At 42.4% G+C, this 13,092-nt stretch overlaps 1 protein-coding gene across 1 annotated transcript in view; it reads right to left on the reverse strand.

Moving 5' to 3' along the window:
• Positions 1–13,092, reverse strand: part of Med12l (mediator complex subunit 12L) — a 320,970-nt gene that overhangs the window by 110,952 nt on the left and 196,926 nt on the right. The gene's annotated exons all lie outside the window — the stretch shown is intronic.

Below are 13,092 nucleotides of genomic sequence, written 5' to 3' on the forward strand. Positions count from 1 at the left end.
GGAGCCTGCTTCAACTTGAAGACAGTCTATCCAGCAAACAGCCAGCCGGCCACCACAATGAAAGGTAAATGAAGTTGTTTTGCTTTCTTTGTTTTTTATCTTTCCATTTTCTTAAAAGCAACGTTTTTGTAGCATACAGTGCTGTTAAGAGTACAACAGTGTGTTTCCTTAAAATGGAGTTTGAAGGAAAAGTACAAATTTGAATGAGGGCTGAAATAGACACACAAACATCTTGGAGACGAGACCATGGTGCTTCCTACTGTCCAGCTGAGGTAGGCAGAGGATGTGCCCCCCAAAAGGGAAATATGTTGGGAGTCATGTCTATTTGGTGAAAACACATTTTTTTTTTAAACCAAGTAACCTTAGTAAGTGAATAACATGAGATGGCTTTTATTATTGTTTCCTGTTCCCCAAGACCCAACACTTTTATACATATCATTTTAAAGGAGATCAAAAGAAAAGATATTTTTCTGTCTCAGTTGTCTCATTTTGACTAAAAACAAACAAAAAACAAAAAAAGAACCACAGTTTTCTCATTCGACAGCAAAGAACAGGGCAATCCTCACTCTGAAGCCTTAAGTGATCATGTTAAAACATGTCAGCAGAAGCCCAGAGAAAACTGCCAGGCAACTCACAAACATGCTAGTAGCAGCCCGGCTCTGCTCCCGAGAAAACTCTTTGAGAAGTGCTTACTGCAGGGAGGAGGAAAGAGCAAAGTCAGCAGGCAGGTTCACCACTTCTAAATGACTTTAAGTGACCCATGAGCCTAGGGTACAGTAACTTTCTGATTCATATTTTAGGATTTTAGCCATGAGAGAACTTTATTTATATCACATTCTCAAAGGCAATCTTCTCTCACAGTAGGCATATTAACCATTTCTTATAGCACTGGGAATATCAACAAATTTGGTCTGCCTCACAATACTAGATCTCTGGGTCAGGTGAGGCAGTGGGGATGAGTTTCTGTCTCATTCTTTGGCTTTGCCCTTGTGAAACTGGGTATCAAGGATCCTCTTCGGATCCCTCTGTGGGATCTTGTCTTCTGGTTATTGTTGCCTCCATTTGGCTTGCAGGTGTTCTCGGGTTAGGAGAAGGGATTGAGGGGCACTCTAATAACTGAGCTCCTGATTTAAGAATGGAGCCGAGTCAGAGAAAGCCCCCATGGAAGATGAGCTGTGTGACTTAGATGGTTCACTGAGGATTACTGTTTTGGGAGTGTGCTGGAGGAGAGCTAAATGAGAATGAATGTTCTTACTTAGTCTGTGTTCCACAGTCAGCCCACTTTGCATTCTTCTTGATATCTTAGAGGTTTATTCACATTCTTTAAGAAACAAACATATTTCACACTGTCTCTAAGAAAGTGTCACAGAAAGTTAACACAAGAACTAAAATGACCATTCACTCTTAGTATGTGCTTAAAGAAAGAAAAGTTAGAGGGAACACACACACACACACACACACACACACACACACACACACACACACACACACACGAAAATCCTTCAAGATCCAGAAAAGGGGGAGGGGATGATGTAGGAATGACAGTGAGGTGAAACCCCAATGACCACCATCTGGGGTGTTCGGAGCACAGGCAGAGATTGTAGTTTTGATTTATTTAGAAAACTTTGAACTCAGCAAAACACATGGACTTAATGTTGATAGTGCCAAAAGCAACCCACCCACCCCAACTACACTTCTTTTTCTCTCAGGTAAAATGAAGGGACTAGATTCAAGAGTTATTGAGATTCTCTCGGACCTCTAGATTCCCACATACCAAGTGAAACGCCTAGGTTTGGGAACTGATTACCAAAGAACACTAGGCTCAGCCAAACACACCAGCATTCCTACAGGAGGTGGAGTGCAAGCACAAAAGATCCTCCCTAGTTCCTTCCCTAGCCAGCTCCTCGACAATAGCCAAACCACGACCTCTTTGTGTCTCCGGTTCTTGTTTTGTACAATCCAGATAGACACTGTCACTGTTTGCCCCCTTGACCATAGCTAGGAAGTTCTATGATACCAACACAGGGACCTGCTGCAGCTGTTAAAGCTGTAAACATCCAGTACAGACAAGAGGGGAACATGATCAGGAGGTTAAATACAAATGAAACTTGACATCAGTGTGCACACAGGTAGTGACCCCAGCTTCCAGTGTGAGGCCAGTAGTTAAGGCTAGGCTTCCATCTCAGCTGGCCATGATTTCTAAAAGGGCTACCTCAGTAGTACATCTATTCTCTTACCCATCATGGAACTAGCATATTTTATGCTTTAACATCCAAAGTTGAAAATTTTATATCAAAATTATTTAATTAAGAACACCATAGCTATTTGCAAATCATAACTAAGCCGGCCCTCTTTTCTAACTTGAAAGCACAACATTCCCACCCAACACCCCCCTTCCTCCTCTTCTTTGGATACTGACTAAAATGCTGTCCCAACAGGAGACACTCTCACCCCTTGTCTAAAGACATGCAGACCTCTATTGCTGAACATGTGGCTTTCTTCGAACCTAACTCAAAACTCAAGGTTTTTCCCCATCTCTATCTGCTTCTGCCAGTCCTGTAGTTTTTCTACCAAATTCTAAAAAATGCCCTTTAAATTAAGTGTTGTGTTAAGCTGTATTTAACACAAGCCATCATCTTCAGCCACTCATTAGTGATTCATATGTAGCAATTCCTTCACTGGGCTATATGCAGAGCAAATGCTGAGAACCTTTTTCTGCTGCAGTCAGCCTGCTTCTGTCCCCAAAGGTTTCAGTTCTGTCTAAAGGCACCACTGGCTATTGCTACTCTTCCTCTGGGTATCTGATGAGACCATCTAGCTCTGTTGAGCATTTTCTACACTACAGGATGATGATGATTCCTAGGTGTCTCAAAGGAGGTACCAGATTATGATCTGACCTGAATGGGAGTTCACCTGGAAGCAATTGTAGGCGGGTCCTGGAGAACACAGGCTTCAGAATGACTTACATCCAGATCCAAACTGTGCCCCCTCAGGAGCACGATCAAAAGGAGCAGGTGGTCCACATAGACATTTGTTGACAGAACATCTCTAAGCCTCAACTTATACAAGGGGAAGAGTGGGAAGAAGAATTCTTATGGCATCTAGCAGCATCTCTTAGTGTTCTTATGATGGGTCTGTGCCACAGCGATGCCTGATACAACCCTATGAGCACTGTTGCACAGCTCTGACAGAATCGTTAGGTAACCTAACCCACCAAATGCCTCATATAACCCTATGAGCACAGCTGCATGGCTCTGATGGAGTGACTAGGTAACCTACCTACCAAATACCTCTTTAATAAAGAATCTAGTGTCCTTTTAATTCATTATATATACATAAAATAACTTAGAAGTCCTAGGCATATGAAAACATTTGTCCACTTGCTGAACTCTGTGGTTTATCACCACTGTTGCCCTTGGGTCTGAAGCATAGGCTTCTGGGCTGCTACAGGGTTTGTCTGAAGCCCAAACAGACTCTGTGATCAAAGAAAGGAACCCTCTGGAGGACATATAACTGAGCAAAACTCTACTTTTCCAATTTGTAAGTTCCAATTTGTAGCATCCTTTATTAAATATCCTTTATTTAAAATGCTTCTGTTGGCTTCCACAGAAAGGTTAGAGAACAACAGAAACTAAATAACCCAAGACCCCTGGGCCAAAGGAATTTCAAATAGAGTCTAAGAAATACAAGTGTTCACAGGATACCTGGTACATTCCCATAGATCACAGTATGAACCATGTGGCTCTCAGGCTAAGAACTTTAGCTGCTTTGAAGTGGGACAAGCCAAGGGTTGCCATTTTTTTGGGGGTGGGTGACTTGCCCTTCCAAGCCTTCTCATAATTGCCAGACTGAGAGACTGGAAATAAGACAGAAATTAACCATTAAAGGTAATTTCACTGAGATGTTAGAAAAACTCAGAACATTAAGACATATATATATATATATATATATATATATATATATATTATATAGACATGTCATCATTGGATACATTGTCATACTTCAGGATTTACAAGAATATGACAGTGTCTTTAGATAACTTCTGCTACAATCCTGTTATTGTTGTGCTAAAATGGCATTTTAAGGATGTGATGGATATATTAAGGTAGATGATGGCTTGCAATGGTTCAGAATTGTCTGAGTATAACTGATTTTGAGCATGGTGTTCTTCTAAACCTGCTAGTAAGTTATCATCCATCTCTGTAAGATGCTTGCTACAACAACTGAAAAAATTGCAACTATATTTATTTCCAGTTTTATTTATAATCTGTGAGTTTGCAAGCATGAAGAAGAACAAGATTAGACAGATAGTCATACACCAAAGGAGTGTGGCAAAACAAATGACTAAATGAAAATCAAATACCTCCTAAAGAGAGAGAACATGATCATAATAGCACAGTAGTAGACCAGTACCATCTTAAAGGTGTATTCCGTCTAAGGATCAGCAGAGACCACTGTGATCCCTTTAATAAACCCAACTACAAGCATATGTTTCACATCAGCATTCCTCTCTCTTTTGAAACATTCATCCTACTTTATGGGTATAAGCAGCAAAAAAATGACATAAGTAAAATTCAAAGCAAACAAAACCACACAATCCTATCAACTCTATGTCTAGTCACCAGTGTAATACTTCAAAGTTTACCTCCGTTTTTTTTTTCCTCTTGAAAACCAGGAACGGTATCTAGTAGGTATACAACAGTGTCTAAAGTCATGTTTGGACAGTGTTGTCTCTCTGTTTACATTCTGTTTACAGTGAATATGAAACAACACATCAACCATCCCTAATTAACTAACCAGCCATTTCAAGGATTCAAAATTGCACGCACCTCAGAGAAACACACCTTGGTATGCCATTTATTTTTTAATCTGAAAGAGACTCTCAGGAATTATCTACCTTAAAGTTTGTCCCGGTGTGACAAAGCCAAATCCTGCTACCTCAAAAAATTTCCCCATCCGGCTCCTATCAGAAAATGATGCGCGTATCCCATGCTGTCCCCTTCTCCTCTTCCATGAACAACCAACTACTCCTTCCAAAGTACTCACGGGGTTATCTCATTTATTTAAACTCTGCCTGGTCCAAATATACATATTTATGTACATATGTTCGCACACCGCTGAGGACCTTTCTAGAGATGCTCAACATGTAAGAATGTTCAAATGAAACTGAAGTAAGAAAAGGGGCGGGGATGGTCAAGTCCCCAGTTTATTTGAGTTCAGATCCCCAGAACCCACATAAAAGGCCAGGCATGGTAACAACGCTCAGTAATACCAGCTCTATGGAGGCAGAGAAAGGTGGATCTACTGGAACTCTCTGGCCAGCTAGTCTAGACTAATAGGTAAACTCTGACCTCAGTGACAGAATGTCTAAAACTAATAAAGAATAATTGAAAAAGACACTCAATGTCAACCTCTAACTCCACTCATAGGACATACATGTAGGCCCACTCAAACATACACATATAAACTTCACACACAGTAATGCTATACAGACAGATGACTAATATAGATAGACAGAGACACAGACAGTTAAAATGGAAATTTAAGGTGACATAAGAAGATGAGTTCACCAAATTTACTCCTCCACACCCATCTGACAGTGGTGGTAAGCCTGAAGGCAATTGCACCTATATAGGAAACAGGAACAAAGAATTTAATATTGATCACCTCGTTGGAATCCTAAAAGAACTACCTACTTAGTAAAGAGACTAGAAAAACTTTCTCCCATGAGTCCTCAAACAAAAACAAGGAATGAAGGCCCAATGCCTGCAGGTGCCGACATGAAGTTCAGTGCAGGGACAGCCATTCTGCAGAGGCAGGGTAAGACAATGTAACCTAGGCCGGGCTCACGGCTCACTTGAATGTGTCATCTTAATACCTCTTCATATTACTCTCACTTCCTTCTGCCTAGTTGACATGGTTCTAATTTTCAAACTTCCTTAGCACCCGACTGGTTGAATCATAAAAAATAGCATGTGGACCAATAAAAAGTACCTTCTTATGGCCAGCACCAAAAAAAAAAAAAAAAAAAAAGAGGCCACAGATTCTCAAAAAATACTAATTTCAAATCAATTATAATGTAACGACTAACCTATAAAATTCTCTGTATTAGTCAAAAAAACATTTAAGGTCTTATAAATTTCAACTAAAAGAGAAAATGGAATCAAACAAGAGGAAGTTAAAAATGAAGAGAAAGTCCAGGATATGTGTCAGCCAACTAAATTGGGAGTCCTATAAGGATTAGGAGAAAAGCAGAGAGACATGGGGAGGTAAAATCCTCCTGATGAAACCAGGTGTGAAGGCCATTGTTCCTTCAATGAGGCCATATTCCCTACTCACTTACGCCAGGGCCCCTGGGTTATGATCCTCCTCCTTTGTTTTTTGTTGTTTTGGGTTTTTTTTTTTTTTTTTTTTGACCCCAGGGAGTGTTACTTTACTATATTTTGACACTTTTTTTCAATTCTTCTCTCATATATTAAATCCCAACTGCAATTTCCTCTCCCTCCTCTCCTCCCAGTCTCCCTCACTTCCCCTCTACCCAGATTGATGCATCCTGTTTCCCTTCAGAACAGGGCAGACCTCCTAGGGATATCAACCAAACATGGCATATCATGCTGCAATACCCTCATATCAAGGGTGGGTGAGGTAACCCAGAAAGAGGAGAAAGGGTCCCCAAAAACAGGCAAAAGGGAAAGAGATACCCCTGCACCTACTGTCAGGAGTCACACAAGAAGACCAAGCTACACAACTGTAACATATGTTCAGAGGGCCTAGGTCAGCCCCATGCAGGCTCCCTGGTAGTCAGTTCAGTCTCTGTGAGCCCCTATGAGCCCTGATTAGTTGCTTCTGTGGTTTTTCTTGTGGTGTCCTTGACCCCTCTGGCTCCTACAGTCCTTCCTCCCCCTCCTTCCACAGTATTCCCCCAACTCTGTCTAATATTAGGCTGTGGATATCTGCATCTGCTCCCATCAGTTGTTGGATCAAGCCTCTCTGGTGACTACTATGCTAGAATCTGGTCTACAAGTATAGCAGAGCATCATTAGGAATCACTTCATTGAACCCCGCCCCCAAATATGTTAGGATAACCAGAGGCTGCATAGCCTAGAGACCAAGGATAGAACCAAGCATACTCCTCACTCTTCAGCTGCTGGCTTTGTTTTGTTAGAATGCTGGCTCACTTCTCCCACTGACATTGTCTGGAGTGAATGCCAGTGTTTACATCTGCAAACCCTCCAGAGTGAGATGCTCAGAACCATAGACTGTCAGGTCTGTCTGAGAACCCTTCTTCACAGCCTGAAAATTGCCCATGTCTCCTGTTCTCCCAGCTTGTCTTCCCTTGCATTCTTTCCCTTGGAAAGGCAGAAGACATTCACAGGGAAACAGGAAGAATGGCAGATGCCCACCTACATAAGGTTAGGTCATCATGGAGCCAAGATCCTTGTGATCCTAACATTAAGCAATAGGTTTGTTGAGCAGTGACTCTGTGCCTTCAGGTATCCTGGTTAGACCCTCTAAAGAAGGCTGTAGTAAGACCCAGGCAGTCTAGAGAACTACAAAAATGAAATACACAGCTGGCAGAATGGGCCACCAAGCAACAACACAGGTACAAAAAAAAATTGTGAACAGGAAATACTTCAAGAAGACACAGCAGATGAGTTAGACTTAAAAACTATCAATAACCTACCTAGAAGGCAGAGAAGAGGGAGTTCCAGGACAGAAGTCAGGGCACACGTGGAGGGGAGGGCAGCACTTTAGAGCTGACAAAGGGCAGGTGGGCAGGGTGGAAGGCAACTGATGGAAACAGTAAACAAGGAAGCTCCTCATTCAAACTAGGAGTTACTAGCTTTATATTAACAACCAGAAGAATTATTTTTATTCAAATACTATCTGCTTAAGAATGACTATTTAGGGCTGAGTGGTGGTGGTACACACCTTTAATCCCAGCACTCAAGAAGCAGAGGCAGGTAGACCTCTGTGAGTTTGAGGACAGCCTGGTCTACAGAGAGAGTTCCAGGACAGGAACCAAAGCTACACAGAGAAACCCTATCTCAAAATAACAACAACAACAAAGAACGACTAATTAAAAGTACTGTAAGTTTACAATGTACTTAAGTAGGAATTATTTTGAGAGATGAATGTATAGCATGAAAGGAATTAATGTTTTCACCCACATGTACTTGTGGTGTACCTGTGGGGATGAGGTGTTTGGTTTCTGTGAGGGGAGAAAAATGACAGGGAAAGACGATTTGATGCTGACAAAAAGCATAACGGCTACTCATGTTAAAGACCTCACTTTAGAATTTTCAAACTGTTAATGAAAACTAGGGAAAGGGCAAATGAAAATGTTCTCCTAGGTTAGGAAACTGTTTTGCTGAATGTAAATAGCATTAAGCTTAGATAAGGTGACCTAATGCCATTATAAAAAGATGGGACTTAGAACCAGTGAGGTTAACGGTCTTCTTCACCTATGTGATTTTATAAACTTTCAGGAAATATCCCTATTTATTCATCCACTCATACCCTTCCCATCAAGTTGGAAGAGATTCTTAGAAGATATGATTCCAGGATTTACAGGACATTTTTCCCCCCTGCACAGAGGCCTTATACCTGGTGCTTCTGGTGCTTCTGTGTTGTTCTATCTTTACCACTGCAGTGTAAGACCCCCCATCAGTATTCCTGAAGGCCTGGCAAGCTTCAAACTCTCCAGCAAGAAAGTCAAAACCTACTGGAATAAAATTCTTACAACTAAGAGATGTGAGCTTCCTAAGAGCAAACTGCAAAGTAGAGAACAAGAGAGACAAAGATGCATCCTGTCACTTTGGACCACTGCCACCAATATCAAGTCTGAAAACTTGGTCAGGAGCAGCTACACTTTGGGAGTAAGCCTTTCACAGGCACTCACCTTTCAGGCTGCAACCAGAAGGGCAATGATGCAATCTGTGAGGCCCATAGCTGTGGCCCAGCAAGCCACACTTGCAGGTTCCTCCTGCCCAGGGAGGAGTTTCCCTGGCTCACACAAGCAGCTCCCCACCCAGTTGGAGATTCAACCCAACAAGTTTGAGGGCAGATTAGGGCCGTGTGTACTACAAGGCCGAGCCCCACAGCAGTAGTTCACAGTCCTACATGGCAATGCCCTCTGGCTGGTTGTTCCATTAGGCACCCAGAGAGCAGAGGTCTGTATCCAACCCTGCCCCTGGCCCCTGGCCCACCACTTGTAAAGTAAAAAGAGCAGGACACCCATTTTTCTGGTCATAAAAGCAGTTCAATATTGGGATCCCGATCCAGATCTTCACTAAAGGGGCCCCGTAGAGGATTATGCAGGTCCAGCTCCACTGTGACAAAAGGAAAGTCTTAGGTGTGAACTTCAGATATAATTCAGTGTCTACCAGCAGCATGATCTGCACAGGGCAATCCCCAGAAGCACCCAGGTAGAAAAATCACCCCTTCGGTATGAAAATTATGATTTCCTGAAACTATTTTTTTTTTGGTGGCCACAGAAGTGGGACCATTTTAGAGTATTCTAAGTGATAGTAATGCAAAGGAAATCAGGAATGGAGGTGAGGCTAAAATGCATCTATAGTTTCTGTGTAGCCACATAAGAGTAATTTGCAACTACAGCAGACCCAAGGTTGTGCAATAAAGTGCCTGTGAGCTGGAGAGTCAATGCTCAGAGGAGGGGGGGTACACCAGGGAGTGCCAGCACCTGTGGGCGGGAACCCCTCCCATCAGGAAGAGGTACCTGATGCCCAGTGTTCCTACTCGCCAGAAGCTCATCTCAGCTCTTAGGATGAGATCCCATCCGGACTCTCTTATGATGCTTCCTGATCCATGTAACAGTGCTCATGCCAAAGACAATTAGAGTCTAGCTGGAAAGATTAACAGTTCCTTCCTGTGCCTGACAGGAAAACAAACCTCTCCCTCTACCTAATACCCACTCAGATATAAAATGAACACTCAAAAGTATTCTTCATTTTGACCCTAACACAGTACAGAAGGAACTGTGACCAGCTCTCATCAGACATGGCATGAATCCCAGCTATACGCATTATTTACTGTGTGAAGCAGGGCAAGGCAATTAGAATCTCTTATCTTCCTACAGGGCTGGGAGGATAAAACATTTAGGTCATTGGACTATTCTAGAAACTACTTGCAAAATCAAGCCCCAGGTTCAAGAGTCTAAGGGCAGAAAGGACTGAGCACATGAGAACCCTTCCCCTAAACTCTCATTTTAAAACAGCCAGCAGAAAAACACAAACTAGCCAAGGCATGATATCAGTGGGTGGCAGAAAAGAGCAGGTCTGTAAGCACCTATACTGTCTAAGGCTGGAACAGCTGTGAAATGTGGGGCAACCACAGGCAACCACATTCTTTGGGGGTTTCATCAACTGTCAGCTAGGAGAGCTGTAGGAGGAAGGACGGGAGTCCCACACATGACTGATTTCATCTGGAACACAGCCCATTACAACACCTGAAGCAATTTTTGTAACAAGATGTGAGTGCCAGGACATGCAGAGGCTGCAGAGCACACCACAGGAAGCACTCAGGGAGGCAGGAAGCTGAGGTGCAGACTGGACAGTGTGGAAGCACACAGATGAGGCTGGGACAGTGTCAAGGAAGGGAAAACTACCGGCTGATTCCTGAAAGGTAGCTGGGGACACAAACCACACAGCAGTCTCAGCTCCAACCAAAGTGCAAGGAATCATTTCACCCCGCGCCTTGTTGTCCATCTCTAAGTAAAACTCTGTGTCCTCCATGCATAACAGGAAGCCTACCATATGCGACTACTCTGCTGTCTATGTAAAATGGTACCTTTCTTTCACTTCCCAGGACAGAATAGAACGTGTGCATTTTACACTTGAGAGAATGGAGAGTCAGGAAGCTAAAAAACAACAAAGTTGAAATTCAATCAAATCCTTGTTTTTTGATCGCATCATGGCATCACTATCCATGGCTAGAAGTCAAGACAAGTGGTTTGGGGTTTTTTTTGTTTGTTTGTTTGATTGTTTTTTTCACACTGGGAAAATATAATTTCACAAGGACAAGCATTAAATGGTATGCTTAACAAACTCTTCCACTAGTCATAAAAGCAGTTGGATGACACAAACTACTTTTATACCCATTTCCACCTCTGGTCTTCTCTTTCTCCTCCCCATAACAGTCGCAGTTAAACAACTGTCTTCAATTGCCTCTTCTCCAAACCTGTATTACTCAGCCCTGGGTCATCAGGCATCTGCCCCATTGCCCTCCCCTACCTGGCTGGCATCCTAGCACAGATAGACAGGATTCCATCCAATGGCACTGAGAGGTCCTCTGTCTTTTGACTTTCCCACAGGATATGTCCAGTCAATGCTTCAGTGCTCTTGTTGGCCTACATGACATGACATCACTGTCTTCCCATAACCCCAAAGCTTCTGGCACCACTGTATGCACTCCACTGACCCTAGGGCTGCTCCTCAAAAGCAGGTCAGCCCTCTAATGTCCTCCCTTCTTTGGGCAGCTACAATGATGCTGACCATTTGTTCTAGTACTGCTAATGAAATGTTATCTAGACAAATATTTTGACCTTTCTTAACTGGACGGATGGTATTCTTCTTAAAGAGGAACTTATAAAACTTCTCCACATGTTCTGTCAGAATCGTGAAATGGTAATGACTTGGACTACTCCCATTTCTGTGCCCACTGGCCAACTGTCTGCTACCTTTCTTACTGCTCCTGATGGTGCCTAAGGAAAATAAACCAGGCAAAGGAAGACTGTGTGACCTGGGAACAGAAACAGCTAAATTAAAGAGGTTTCTGTCCCATAAATTTATTAAAGTGGCTTCCCATTTCAGGAAACGTAATATGGTGATTAAAGTAAGTTTTGTCCCCCTGCCTTACATAAAAAAGAGCAAGAGGCCAGCACTCAAAGAAGAAAGGTTTTAAAATCCCCAATCATCTGTATTTCAGTAACCAAAAAAAGTTTCTTCAGAAGCCTGCTACATCCCAAGTACGACAGGTATTCCAAAACTATGGGATCAGGGAGTTGTCTACTTGCTAAGAGCTAGTTTGGGATGGAAAGGAAGGGATCCCTACACCTGAAGGAATTTTTTTTTTCTTCTATTGGCCACCACATTCAGCAGTTAACGTATGCAATACTGCAGACACAAAAGAGGACTCCACTCACTGCACATGCCAGGACTCACTTGCCCCTACAGTGTTCTTTCCCTGCTAGCTCAGCAAACACCCAGGGAAAGCCACAGTGTGCATTTGAGGGAATTAGAGTACATGGGAATGAGCTTTGTGCATGGGAACAGCCTCGGGGAGGGGACATGAAAGTCCCGCATAGTTTCATTTCATAAGAAGCAATGTGACTTCCCTTACAGGAAACTGCTCATAGACATATTTTCCTTTAAATGCACATTTTTCAAAGTAGTGCTCATGATGCCTTCTCTATTTGGCCAACACATAAGAGAAGGTTAGGAACTCAAGACAGACCTGGCTGCAAAAGGAGGAGTCAGGAAATAAATTTTCAAAACGTGTAATACTGCCTAACCTATGCTTTCTGCTGGTCTTTCTGTAGAGCATCTAGAGGCCAGAAAAGCAATTTACACAAATGTACTACACAGCAAACACTCAAACCCAGTTAAAGAATTCTCTACTAACCACATGCTGATATGACAAGGAATGTGGTTTTCACAGAGCACAAAGGAGATTTAACAAAGCAAATATTCAAATGACATTAAATCCTTAATGGAAACCCACTGAAGAGGAAGATACATAAATTCATGTGAACTTGAGTCTTGACAGAGATTTGACAGAACTGTCAGTCCAATTCTAAAAGGTGTGTGGACTGATTAGAGGTCACACAGTTGGTAAATTTAGAGGCAAAACTAGAACCCCCAGAGATCACACAGTGCTAAATGTATCATCGTTTATAAAATACCTGTACATGGGCTGGAGAGCTAGCAAACTGAAAAAAGGCATAAATACAGGTTACTCTTTTGTGCAAGGATATTCAAATCCACAATATGGTCTAAAGATGTTTTGTAGTCGGTTTACTGTTTTGTTTTCTGAAATAATAAGAATATTTTTGTAAAGCCCCCATCAATTCTT

The sequence above is a fragment of the Cricetulus griseus genome (assembly GCF_003668045.3).
Source record: "Cricetulus griseus strain 17A/GY chromosome 1 unlocalized genomic scaffold, alternate assembly CriGri-PICRH-1.0 chr1_0, whole genome shotgun sequence".
NCBI lineage: Eukaryota > Metazoa > Chordata > Mammalia > Rodentia > Cricetidae > Cricetulus > Cricetulus griseus.